Here is a 13880-nt window from a genome sequence, read left to right on the forward strand (position 1 = left end):
GCGCACTGCCGGGCACAGTGTCTCACGCCTGTAATCCCAACACTTTGGGAGGCTGAGGTGGGCGGGTCACCTGAGGTCGGGAGCTCAAGACCAGCCTGACCAACATGCTGAAACCCTGTCTCTACTAAAAATTAAAAAAAAAAAATTAGCTGGCCGTGGTGGCGCATGCCTGCAATGCCAGCTATTTGGGAGGCTGACGCAGGAAAATAGCTTGAACCTGGGAGGCAGAGGTTGCGGTGAGCCGAGATCATGCCATTGCATTCCAGCCTGGGCAACAAGAGCGAAACTCCATCTCAAAAAAACCTAAAGAGCTTCTGCACAGCAAAAGAAACTACCATCAGAGTGAATAGGCAACCTACGGAATGGGAGAAAATTTTTACAATCTATCCATCTGACAAAGGGCTAGTATCCAGAATCTACAAAGAACTTAAACAAATTTACAAGAAAAAATCAAACAACCCCATCAAAAAGTGGGCAAAGGATATGAACAGACACTTCTCAAAAGAAGACATTTATGCAGCCAACAGACACATGAAAAAATGCTCATCATCACTGGTCATCAGAGAAATGCAAATCAAAACCACAATGAGATACCATCTCACACCAGTTAGAATGGCAATCATTAAAAAGTCAGGAAAAAACATGTGCTGGAGAGGATGTGGAGAAATAGGAACACTTTTACATTGCTGGTGGGACTGTAAACTAGTTCAACCATTGTGGAAGACAGTGTGGTGATTCCTCAACAATCTAGAACTAGAAATACCATTTGACCCAGCCATCCCATTACTGGGTATATACCCAAAGGATTATAAATCATGCTGCTATAAAGACACATGCACATGTATGTTTATTGCAGCACTATTCACAATAGCAAAGACTTGGTACCAACCCAAATGTCCATCAATGATAGACTGGATTAAGAAAATATGGCACATATACACCATGGAATACTATGCAGCCATAAAAAATGATGAGTTCATGTCCTTTGTAAGGACATGGATGAAGCTGGAAACCATCATTCTCAGCAAACTATCGCAAGGACAAAAAACCAAACACCGCATGTTCTCACTCATAGGTGGGAATTGAACAATGAGAACACTTGGACACAGGGTAGGGAACATCACACTCTGGGGCCTGTCGTGGGGTGGGCGGAGGGGGGAGGGATAGCATTAGGAGATACACCTAATGTAAATGACAAGTTAATGGGTGCAGCACGCCAACATGGCACATGTATACGTATGTAACAAACCTGCACGTTGTGCACATGTACCCTAGAACCTAAAGTATAAAAAAAAAATGTAGCACATTATAGGTGTGGAGTCCCTGCATACTGCGTGCATTCTCGCACTGCCTGGCCCTGGCACATCTCTCACCAGGATAAGGAAAGTCTGGGAGACTGGTGTACTCTGCTACTTCTGGCTTGAAAGGTTTTTCCTCAATTAACCGTATTTGATCTTTGCAGGACACAGGGCTTGTGGTGTAGGTGTCCCTGTCTCTTTTGCAAAGCAGCTAGTTTGGATTCGGTTTTTATGATCGGTAACGGAGTCCTGACAAATTTAGCCCACAGTAATAAGACCAGCCCTGCTTAGCACCACTGCAGTCACAGACCCAAGTGCAAAGCCAAGCCCTGAAAACTGAATGGCAGCACTTGAGGTTATCAGGACCATTCAGACTGTCCAGATATGCATCCCACACAAGTATAGGTCAGATTACCATGCTTTGAAAGTGCATGCACAAGCAGGCACATGCAGATGCACACACAATCCTTCAAGAGAACTCAGAGCCCTACAACTATAAATGTGAGCCCGGTTAGAGAAACGCTTCAGCTAAGTAACTAAGAATATGCTGTGCCCGGAGTTGTAATGATGATCCTTTCGTGTTCATCCCAATGACAAAGTCAGGACTTTCCATGAAGCTATACCTTGTAGCTTTTCTGTTTTTCTTAGCTTTTTCTGAAGTATAAAAGCTCCAGTTTTAGTTAATAACTTAGTTAAGGAGAATTCTGGTCATCTCAAACTAGACATTTTTCAGAAATTCAGTTGATGAAGTTTTAAAGTTATTTGCAACTGTGAGGATATTTGGATTGAGAAAAATATGACCTCTGTTTTTTTTTTTCTTCAGGAGCAAGAGGACACACTTATGTTCCTAAAGAAATCTCTTTGTGTTATAATTTTAGAATTTTTAAAGATGGCTCAGGAAGTGTATTGTGGTAGGGGTGGAGGAGCTTTCCAAGAATATACCACAGGTTTAAGTTAGGGTTATGCTAGACAGGCAGAAAATTAATAATTTGGAGCTTTTCCTCAGATATAACCTTAAAGTCAATGTGGGGGATTCTAAGTTAGCACAAGTGTGCCTTTAATAGTAGCCTTAAATCTAAAGTTCAGTTATTTGTGGTTATAAGATATTTCAAAGTATAGACTTTACAAGAGTGAAAACTATTATCCCAGTTCACCTTGGCCCAGTTCTAACTTGGGTATATATTTGATAGGAAGCAGGACAATGTAGTAGCAATAAATACAAGTTGGGGCTAGAAGACCACAATTCTAGTTCTGTTCTGCCCCTCATACGGCCATGGACGAGTTAGTTAACTCTAAGTAGGTGATTTCAAAGTGGGATGACCCACTGGGTAAGGATGGGGAATACCAGAATTTCTAGTTATGTCTATTTTCATTAAATCATTTTAAAAATTTGAGCACGTGGGCCGGGCGCGGTGGCTCACGCCTGTAATCCCAGCACTTTGGGAGGCCGAGGCGGGTGGATCACGAGGTCAGGAGATCGAGACCATCCTAACTAACATGGTGAAACCCCGTCTCCACTAAAAAATACAAAAAAATTAGCCGGGCATGGTGGCAGGCGCCTGTAGTCCCAGCTACTTGGGAGGCTGAGGCAGGAGAATGGCGTGAACCTAGGAGGTGGAGCTTGCAGTGAGCTGAGATCACGCCACTGCACTCCAGCCTGGGAGACAAAGGGAGACTCCGTCTCAAAAAAATAAAACAAAACAAAACAAAAAAATTTGAGCATGTGCTATTTTACAAGGTACATTAAACTTTAATAAATAGTACATAAGTACAATTCATAAACAGATATACATACATTTGTATTAAGATTATAAACTAAAACATATTTAAAGACTATAGTCCTACACTTTGGTTTCTTTATAAATTAAAGGTGTTGTACTGGGGTTCTCAATGTTTGAAAAATACACACACACACACACACATATACATTTATGTATATTATATTTACAGGTTCTATTTATATATTCTACTCCTTTAATTAGCAAGAGCATTCTCTGGCTTCCCTAAGGGTTCCATGGCTATAATAAAGTAATGTACTCCGTAATTGAGGTTACTTTATGGTTTACCCTCAACAAGGTTCTTTCCAGTGAAAGGTGATTTAGTTGCTGATTTTGTGGCTTAGAAACTGGGTAACTTTGAGATGAAGCTGTCAACACTGACATTTAAAAAATGAATGAAACATCGTTACATTTGATCTGTGTTTGCTCACCTGAGAGGCTAGAACCCTGTGCTGCTTTCCATATGTCTGGCCTTTAAGGATTTGAGTAGCTTGAAAAAGTGGTTTACAAATTATAAAAGTTGCTGTCCTGTGGTTTTAGCTAAGTCTAGGCTTAAGAGAGTATGTTCACTCTTTTGTATTTTTGATCAATTCTGGCTAATGACTGAATTCTATGACCTCCTGTGCCTAGAAGACTTTAAAACTTAACAGAAAACCCTAATGATCCAGGTTTGTATCTCCACCCGATAAGAGAGGCCTTATGCAATAGACTACTTAGAAAAAATAAAATTCGCTTAGCCAAACACTCAATAAACTCCGATGGGGTGAAGGTTTCAGTGAAAGAATAAAAGTACTAATCTTTGGCTATGTAAAAAAATTTTCAAACTCAAAAAAAAATACTCTGACAAATCCAATAGGAAAATGGGCGGGCAAAACACAAATAATTCTCAAAAATGTACTAGTAAGTAGTATTTATAGGAAATATGAGCAACTTCAATCTTTTTAGTCATTAAATAAGTTAAAATGAGGTGCTGTGTTTGTCTATGTAAGTGGTTAATTAAAAAATAAAACGGGTTGGGCACAGTGGCTCACACCTGTAATCCCAGCACTTTGGGAGGCCGAGGCAGGCAGATCACAAGGTCAGAAGATCGAGACCATCCTGGCTAACACGATGAAACCCCGTGTCTACTGAAAATACAAAAAATCAGCTGGGTGTGGTGGCGGGAGCCCATGGTCCCAGCTACTCGGGAGGCTGAGGCAGGAGAATGGCATGAACCCAGGAGGTGGAGCTTGCAGTGAGCCGAGATCATGCCACTGCACTCCAGCCTGGGTGACAGAGCAAGACTCTGTCTCAAAAAAATAAAATAAATAAAAAATAAAAATAAAAATAAATTTAAAAAATAAAATAAAACTTGGCCGGGTGCTGTGGTTCACGCCTGTAATACCACCACTTTGGGAGGCCAAGGCAGGTGGATTATGAGGTCAAGAGTTCAAGACCAGCCTGGCCAACATGGTGAAACCCCGTCTCTACTAAAAATACAAAAAAATTAGCCAGGCATGGTGGCAGTTGCCTGTAATCCCAGCTACTCGGGAGCCTGAGGCAGAGAATTGCTTGAACCCGGGAGGTGGAGGTTGCAGTGAGCTGAGATCGTACCACTGCACTCCAGCCTGGGCGACAGAGCAAGACTCCATCTCAAAATAACAAATAAATAAACAAATTTTAAATTAACCAATTAATACAAGCTGATAAAGAAAGGAAGTGAAAGCTACCTACAACTACTGTATTTCAGGCAAAAGAATCTTTGATATATTGTTAATGTTCCCCAGTGACAGCTTAGCCATACCTATCAAAACTTTTATGAATACATCTTTGATTCAGCTATTTTACCTGTAAGATTTCATCTAAACAAATGATAATGTGCACAAAAATTTATCTACAAATATGTTTATGCCAATACTTTGAATAAAATCAGTTGTCATTCATTCCGTGCTTACCATGTACCGAGTGTTATGCTAAAGTTGTAATATACATTATCTCATTTCAGCCTTGTAAAAACCTCATGAGGCACTCTTTTTATAATTTTCATTAGCGAAGAAGACTTGGCCAGGTGCAGTGGCTCATGCCTGTAATACCAGCACTTTGGGAGGCCGAGGTGGACAAATCACCTGAGGTCAGGGGTTCGAGACCAGCCTGGCCAATATGGTGAAACCCCATCTCTACTAAAAATACAAAAATTAGCCAGACGTGGTGGTGGGCGCCTGTAATCCCAGCTACTTGGGAGGCTGAGACAGGAGAATCACTTCAACCTGGGAGGCGGAGGTTGCAGTGAGCTAAGATCATGCCACTGCACTCCAGCCTGACATGTGTTCTAAAGTGGTATGTACATATTTTACATATGAATGTAAATATGTAGAATGCTGAAGTCCAGTATCTTCATACCCATCTTTTCTCCATATTTTCCTGTACCTCTTTTATTAATATTCAAACATGTATATATTTTTAAAATCTATTATAAATGTTTTATCATTTAAGAAGAAATATATAAACACATTAAAATGCAAAATTCAACAGAAGGGTGCAAAATAAGAAATAAACTGTCCCTTGAATCTCACTCCAGAATACCCATCCCAAAAGGCCACCATCCCTGACCCTTTCTGTTTTTGGTTCTCCTGGTGATTACCTCCAAAGCTCAGATAATATGCTTATGTGTCTCTTAAGCAATTTGCCACCTTCAGACAGCTGATAATTCTTTTGATTCTCCAGTGTGATGGATAAGGAAAATAGCTGATATAAAGTACTGTATTCTTTGTAATCTTAGTTTTCATAAAATATACAACCAAAATGTTAATAAGACCTGTCTCTGGCTGAGGGATTATAGGGAATTTTTATGGTTTTCTTTGTTTATTTCTCTATATTTCAAGTTTTCTACAATCATCCAGTGCAGACAGTTTTATAAGTAATTTCCAATTTAAAAAATGGGTAATGAAAATGTGAATGTCTTCATCTAAACTTTATAAGCTGAATTGTGAAAAAAAATCTATCTCTATCTGGAGACAAAACTGCTACAAATCAAATTAGCAATAGACAGAAACACAATTCTTGTAGGAGAATTCAACATATCAATGACATCAAGTAGACTTTTTAAAGAAAAATGCTGATCACTTTGACATATTATTATGACATTGATTAGACATGTTTGGGTAAGAGCCAACATATTTAACAACAGACAAGCACCGGCTATTCAGGACAGAAGCCAGTCCAATTAGCATGATGCCCACTTTAAACAAACAGGACATACGCACCAGATGGGTCAGTCTGAGTTCTGGCTTGAGTCTGCTCATAGGGCTAGAAATGGTGAAAGGAGGTGGGGATACTGCTTACGGGGATCATCACCCCTCTCTGGGGAGGCCATTATGGGCTCTCCAGGTCAGGGGAGACTCACCTCCTCAGAGAGGGGATGGAAAGCTGCTCCAATTCATAAAGAGGAGTTGGCCGAATTGAGAATTTCACAAAGTGTAGAGACTAGAGTGAAGTAATCAGAATAAATACCATTTAAATGCAATGTTGTAAAAACTCAAAGTTAGTGCAAAAAGATCCATAATGAAGAAAATATCAACATTTTAAATAAAGACATGAAACCACAGGCCAAGTTTACTTATAGAGGATATGATGTAAGAATCCTAAATAAGATACTATGGACTTCTATTGGGAGTAGGATGGGATGGAAGTGTAGTTTTGAGGCTTTCTCCCATCCTTTTTTACCCTTACCTCTTAAAAGAACTGTAGATTCTTGAGGAAAAGCTAAAGGGTTGAATCCTAGGCAGTCTTATCTCCCTCAGTCTCCCATTCCTATGGAAACCAATACCAAGGGCTCCTGTGGTCTGTGATGTAGGTACCACAATCACACTCAGGTGACCTGCCCCTGCACCCAAGGAGTGATCTCCTAACCTGGGCTGGGCCATTCCAGAAGCCTTAACTAGAATGAACAGAATTTGTCCTGTACTGGGGACTAAGGGTGAAAATGCAGGTGACATTAACTAAATAAATGTCATGACGTATGGCTATAAGGAACAGGCTTTATTGGGGAATGTCCACACCAAAGATCAACAAGAGAAGGCACAAGATCTTCCCTTCTGTCATCATTCCACGGCGAGGTGTGCAGGGTCCACAGCACTAAATGACCGAGATGCTGTGTCCAGGGGAAGACTTCCTCTCCCCACCAGCTACTCTATCTTTTTATAGTGCAGCCGTGAGAGTGGTCTTGTATGGGAGATATGTTTACTACCAGAGTTAGACACAAAGCTGTCTGCGTTTTGAAGCGAGGTCTTCAGGGAGTGGTCAACTGCAGGCACCTTGTGGTTTCGAGCTATGGGGAAAGACAGTACCCAGACCTTGAGAGCTCGAGTTCTGGCCACAGTCCCTCCCAGGATGGAAGAGGTGTCTTCAGCTCTGACTGGCTCACAGCCTGACAATCTGGGATTTCAATCATCATTCACTGGATAATCTTGCTGGTTTCTAATAATTAGTTTTCTTTCCTAAAATCATCTTACATGTATTTACCTGTTTATCTTTTCTGATAAGACTGCTATGGTCTGAATGTTTGTGTCCCACCCCCCACTTCTGCAAAATTCCTATGCTGAAACAAGGTGGTGGTGTTAGAAGACAGGGCCTCTGGGAGATGATGAAGTCATGAGGGGCCCACTTTCATGAATGGGATTCGCGCCCTCATGAAAGAGGCCCAGAGAGTTGCCTTGCCCTTTCTACCTTGTGAGATTAAAATGAGAAGATCATCATTTATGAGGAAGTGGACTTCTCCAGACACTCAATCTGCCAGTGCCTTGATCTTGGACTTTCAGCCTCTGGAACTATAAGAGGTAAATTCTAGGGATTTTTGTTTTGGTTTGTTTGGGTTTGGTTTGTTTTTAGGTTTTTTTTTTTTTTGAGATGGAGTTTCGCTCTTGTCGCCCAGGCTGGAGTGCAGTGGCGCGATCTCGGCTCACTGCAACCTCCTCCTCCTGGGTTCAAGCGATTCTCCTACCTCAGCCTCCTGAGTAGCTGAGATTACAGGCACCTGCCACCATGCCCGGCTAATTTTTTGTAATTTTAGTAGAGACGGCGTTTCGCCATGTTGGCCAGGGTGGTCCTGAACTCCTGACCTCAGGTGATCCTCCCACCTGAGCCTCCCAAAGTGCTGGGATTACTGGCGTGAGCCACTGTGCCCGGCCTTGTTTTGGTTTTGTAGAGATGGAATCTCGCTGAATTGCCCAGGCTGGTCTCAAACTCCTGGCCTCAAGCAATCCTCCCGCATCAGTCTCTGAAAGTGTTGGGATTAAAGGTGTGAGTCTCTACACCAGACCTGTTCTTTATAAACTACCCAGTCCAAGATATTTTACTATAACAGCTTGAATGGACTAAGACAGACTTTAAACAGCATAGCTTTATACCTGGGAAAGGCTGAGTATTGTCTGAAAATATTGATATCTTTGTATTATTACAATTCTAATAATAATGTCTTATTTCTATCAGGTTTTATTGCATTGACTAGAAATTCCAGAACAATGTTAAAGAATAATGGTGAAAAAGAATATCACCGTTTTGTTTCCAATTTAAACTGGAAAGCTCCAGCTTTTACTTTTGTTTTTATTTATTATTATTATTTTTTTAAATGGAGTCTCGGCTCTGTCGCCCAGGATGAAATGCAGTGGTGCGATCTCAGCTCACTGCAACCTCCGCCTCCCAGGTTCAAGCAATTCTCCTGCCTCAGCCTCCTGAGTAGCTGGGATTACAGGCGTGTGCCACCACCCAGCTAATTTTTGTATTTTTAGTGGAGACGGGGTTTCACCATGTTGGCCAGGCTAGTCTTGAACTCCTGACCTCAGGTGATCTACATGCCTCGGCCTCCCAAAGTGCTGGGATTATAGGCGTGAGCCACCTCTCCCGGCCTTGTTTTGTTTTTTAGCAGTTTAATGTGAGACTAGCTATTGTTTTTAAATATTCTTTATGTCTAGGGACTATCTGTTAGTTGATTAAAGAATTTTCTTTAAATAAAAGAAAGTTTAAAATTGATTGGCTTTTTGCAACATATATTAAATTGATTATATATTGTGTGATTTTCTGTTGATATAAGGGTAGAGAAGGAGAAAGTGAATGTCAGTGTACAGGGCACATGCATATGTAAAGCAGATATTATGCTTGCACTATAACCAGGTAGAGTAGGGAAGGCAGAGTCCCTTTTAGATCACAGCCCCACTCACTGTGTGCCCAGCAGTGCCCTGGACTGGAACACTTCTCTGTGGAATGACAAGAGAACAGGGAACCATGTGCTTCCTCTGCTAATCCTTGATTTATATGGTTTCTCCATAAAATGCTTTCTTTAAATTTTACAACATTGTGGCAACTGCCCTGACTTACCTTGCCACAGTAATAAAAAGATATTTGCCCAACTTTATGCTACAATTATTAAAGCAATGTAGAACCGGTGCTAGAAGAGACTGATGAGTGATTCAGAATATAAAATTCTGAAACAGATCCTAAAATAGATAACTGATATATAGAGTAAGATGACGATAGCATCATAATCATCAGGAAAAGGAGGTGTTGTTTTATAAGTGGTGCTGAGAAGTGAGAATAAACTAATTATTTGGGAAAATGATGTAGAAATATTTTATCCATTCATTCAATATAATAAGAACAGCTAGATCAATGAATTAAATGAGAAATCTGAAAATCTTAAAAAGGGAATAAATATAATGTCTATATAGGAAAGAGGTTTTTTGTTTGTTTGATTTCTGAGATGGAGTCTGGCACTATGCTGACAAGGGGCAGATGTGGCACTGATAGGTTGCCTATGGGGGATGCAGATGTAAATTGGTATAGAATTCCTTGAAAGCAATTTGGCAATATAGCCAAGACCCTTTAAATATGCGTATCTTGGAGTAATAGGCAAACGTATCCACATAAGTGGGTGGTATAGAAAATGCAAGACCAGAACACAGTATATATGGGAATTATATTAATAAATGCGAACTTTTATTGAAGGTTTACTATGAAGCAGACTTATTGCTGAGTACCCTATGTGTATTACCTAATTTATCCTAGAACTGGGCTTATGAGATACTGTATTATCCCATTTTACAGATGTGGATATAGCTTCAGACAGGTCAAGTCACTTGCATAAGATCACAGAGCCAAGCAGTGGTTGAATTGGTGATTCAAATCCAGGTATTCCTGACATCAGAGCTCTAGCTGTTTATAAAGATAACATTTTAAATTACAAGGGAAAATCATGGTTTTTAATACACAGTATTAGGAAAACTGGGCTTTCCATTTAGAACAAAATCATCTCTTCGACCGATGATTTACAAACATTTTCAGGTTATGAACCATTTAAAGAATCTGATGAGAGATATTGATCCTCTTCACACATTCTCTCTCTCTGCATATAGGCAAGTGTGCGTGTGTGTGTGTGTGTGTGTGTAGTCTTCCATGCAGTTCTGATGGATTTTGGAGCCAAAAAGCCATGAACTTGAAAATAACCCCTACAAGATAGGCTATATTCATATCAACATAAATTTATGGTGGATTAAAACTTTAAATCTAAAATTTAAATATAAATGTCATCTTTGTGTGAATATAGATAAGGTATCTAAATCTCCAGCCTTTGCTTCTTAGTCTGGAAAAAAAATTGGGAGTAATGATATTTGGCACAAAGTTTTGTCATGATTAGACAATCATGAAGATAGCCGGGCGCACTGGCTCATGCCTGTAATCCCAGCACTTTGGGAGGCCGAGGCTGGCTGGAGGATCATGAGGTCAGGAGATCGAGACCACCCTGGCTAACACGGTGAAACCCCATCTCTACTAAAATTAGAAAAAATTAGCCGGATGTGGTGGCAGGCACCTGTAGTCCCAGCTACTTGGGAGTCTGAGGCAGGAGAATGGCGCGAACCTGGGTGGCGGAGCTTGCAGTGAGCCAAGATTGTGCCACTGCACTCCAGCCTGGGCTACAGAGCGAGACTCCATCTCAAAAAAAAAAAAAGAAAAGAAAAGAAAGAAAAGAAAATCATGAAGATTAAATGGGAAAATACACACACAGTATTTCACAGGATCTGGTACATTAAAAAATACTTGGTGAAATTGAATCCTCTCTCTCTTTCTCTTTCTCTTTCTTATTCTCCCCATCTCTGTATATGGTTGACCCTAAAACAATGTGGAGGTTAAGGGTGCCGACCTCCTGCCCAGTGGCTAATTTGCATGTAATTTTTGACTCTTCAAAAACTTAACTACTAATAGCCTACTATTAGTAGTAGTTGACCAGAAGCCTTGCAGATAACATAAATTGTCAACTAATATATATTGTGTATCTTATATGTATCATATACTGCATTCTTACAATAAAGTAAGCTAGAAAAAGGAAAGTGTTATTAAGAAAATAAGGAAGAGAAAATAGATTTACTTTCGTTAAGCGGAAGTGGATCATCATCAAGGTCTTCATCCTGGGTGTCTTCACATTGAGTAGGCTGAGGAGGAGGAGGTGGTCTTGCTATCCAGGGGTGGCAGAAGTGGAAGAAAATCTGTGTATAAGTGAACCAGTGCAGTTAAAACCCTTCAAGAGTCAGCTGTATACATACACACACACACACACACACCCCTATATATACACACACACATATGTGTGTAGATATATTACATACAGATTTTAAGTAGATATATGCATTTGTGAAAAAATAGTTTCATAAATTTGGAGGTGTTAATAATTTTCTCATCATGTCACCAAAACAGGCACCTGAGGGGAAAAAATAGATTTAATTAATTTTAAATGTAAAATTTTTATTTCTTAAGAACTTACTACATTAATACATTCACTTTTTCATTCAACAAATATTTATTGAACATCAACTGTCTTCCAAGTACTGTTCTAGATACTTGGGACACCACTGTCAACCAAACAAACCCAAATCCCTGCCTGTGTGGAGCTGATACTTTGGTGGATGGCTAAGACTCACCTGGAACTTACTGAAATGGGAGTTCCCCGCACCCACCTTGCAGGACATGTGACAGGGGTGTGGCTGTCAGTTTGGCTGCCTGGAGCTCAATCCCCTTACAGGAGGGGATGCATGCAGACAGGCAGGTGCAAGAAATGGGCAAGTGCTTTTGGGCTCCGGTGCCAAGGCAGCATCCAGGGGTGGCTGTCTGCGACCCCCAAAGCCCAAGTTGGTGTATGTTGCAGTGCACTCTTTTAGTTTTGCCGTCCCCGGGTGGCTTAACGGTGAACCAGTTCAGTGGACCCTTTGCCTTTTTGCAGGGACAGGGGGCCAGTGTGATACCTTTCTGTACCCTGAGCTCTTGTACAGAGTCCCAGTCACACAGGGACTTGGAGGATGAATGTGGGGGTTTTATTGATTGGTGGAGGTGGTTCACAGTGGGATGGAATGGGACCTGGACAGGGGATGGAGTGGGAAGATGATCTTCCCCTGGAGTTTGGCCGTCCTGCAGCCAATTCTCCAACTATCCCCAGCCAAACTCCTCCAGATGTTCCTTCTTTTCTCCCCTTCTCTGCTGTGCTGTTCTGCCATTTGTCTTGTTTGTCTCCTCATCTCCTCGTCTGCTTCTGGAGCCTGGGGTTCAGGGTTTATATGGGTACAGGATAGGGGGGATGGTGGGACAAAAGGCAACTTTTGGAGTGCAAAAATAGGAATGCCTGTTCTCGCTTAGGGCTGCGGGTATCCAGGCTTGAGGGTAGGGCCTTTGCCAGAGAACCGCCCTCTTCTACCATGTATTTCCCTGTCTCCTGTCCATATCATTTCCATGAGCACAGCAGGGTTGCTCACTGATTTAACCCTGGAAGAAGCATCTTACTGGTGAGGAAACTGGCGAGGTAACAGTACCCAGGGAAGGGGACGAAGGGCAAATTGTTGTGTTTCGTCTTTCGAGCCTACTGAGGAAGAAGTTCTCAAGCACCAGAGCAAGGGCTTAAATGATGGGAAAGGTGGCAGAGAGAATTGTAAGCCAGGGGAGGGGACACAGTGGGAAGCTGGCTAGAGATGCCAAACAGGGCACAAATGGGACAGGCAGAGCCAATGAGAGGGTGCAGAGCTGATTACCGGGTCTGAGCTGCATGTGCAGGAACAGCCAAGTCCCCGTATGTTGGGGCCAGGTGCAAATCAATTTGCAAGGACTATTTCCCATGTATTATTTCTGGAAGCATGTTTTGGGGCAGTACCGCTGGGATGGAGAAAGGGTGATGCCATCATCCAGGATGATGCCATCCACTCCTGGATAATAAACTTGGATCTCAGAGAGTTTCATGTACTTTGGGGATGTATAAACTACCTACTTGTTATTGGAATTGTGTCTGTAGAAGATGGGAAAAACATTATGTGAGCCTTAATGAGTTTGGTTATATAGGAGTGTGATTTCTATCTCATAAATAATAAACAATCCCCTCAATATGCTAATTCCAACTCTCTTTCAATTACTCATGTTAATCTTGCAAAGAAAATAATCAAGAAAAATATGGAAAATGCCATCTCCCTGTTGGAATGAAACATCTCCTAGATGAGACAGCATCTCTCCTCCAAGGTTTGGAAGCTTATTAGCTGTATCTGACTCATTGGTTCTTCTATGTAGACAATCTCTTCTTCAAAATCTAATCAATGTTAAAATGAAACCTGAATTTAATTCAATAACACATGTCTGTTCTAATAAGATTTGTTGAATTTGAAGTGGAATAAAAAAACAAGTTTGAAACTAAGAAAAAAACTGAAAAATTATTCCCGTCTCCAATAGTTAATTTTTTTTTTTTTTTTTTGAGATGCAGTTTCACTCTTGTTTCCCAGGTTGGAGTGCAGTGGTGCTATCTCAG

At 41.1% G+C, this 13880-nt stretch overlaps 1 protein-coding gene across 3 annotated transcripts in view; it reads right to left on the reverse strand.

Moving 5' to 3' along the window:
* The window catches only part of MAP10 (microtubule associated protein 10), a 36271-nt gene extending 24469 nt beyond the window's left edge, over positions 1-11802 (reverse strand). For 2 of the 3 annotated variants that reach the window (XR_008494704.1, XM_054454834.1), the window contains exons 1-3: positions 11710-11802; positions 11472-11589; positions 6459-6538 (exon numbers count right to left, since the gene is read on the reverse strand). The gene's annotated coding sequence lies outside the window, so the exon portion shown is untranslated. Of the gene's footprint in view, positions 1-6458; positions 6539-6784; positions 6854-11471; positions 11590-11709 lie in introns of those variants that run through there. The other variant, XM_054454842.1, reaches the window with a different exon arrangement.
* Between the last annotated feature and the right edge of the window lie 2078 nt (positions 11803-13880).

This window comes from Pongo pygmaeus, chromosome 1 (genome assembly GCF_028885625.2).
Source record: "Pongo pygmaeus isolate AG05252 chromosome 1, NHGRI_mPonPyg2-v2.0_pri, whole genome shotgun sequence".
NCBI classification, from domain to species: domain Eukaryota; kingdom Metazoa; phylum Chordata; class Mammalia; order Primates; family Hominidae; genus Pongo; species Pongo pygmaeus.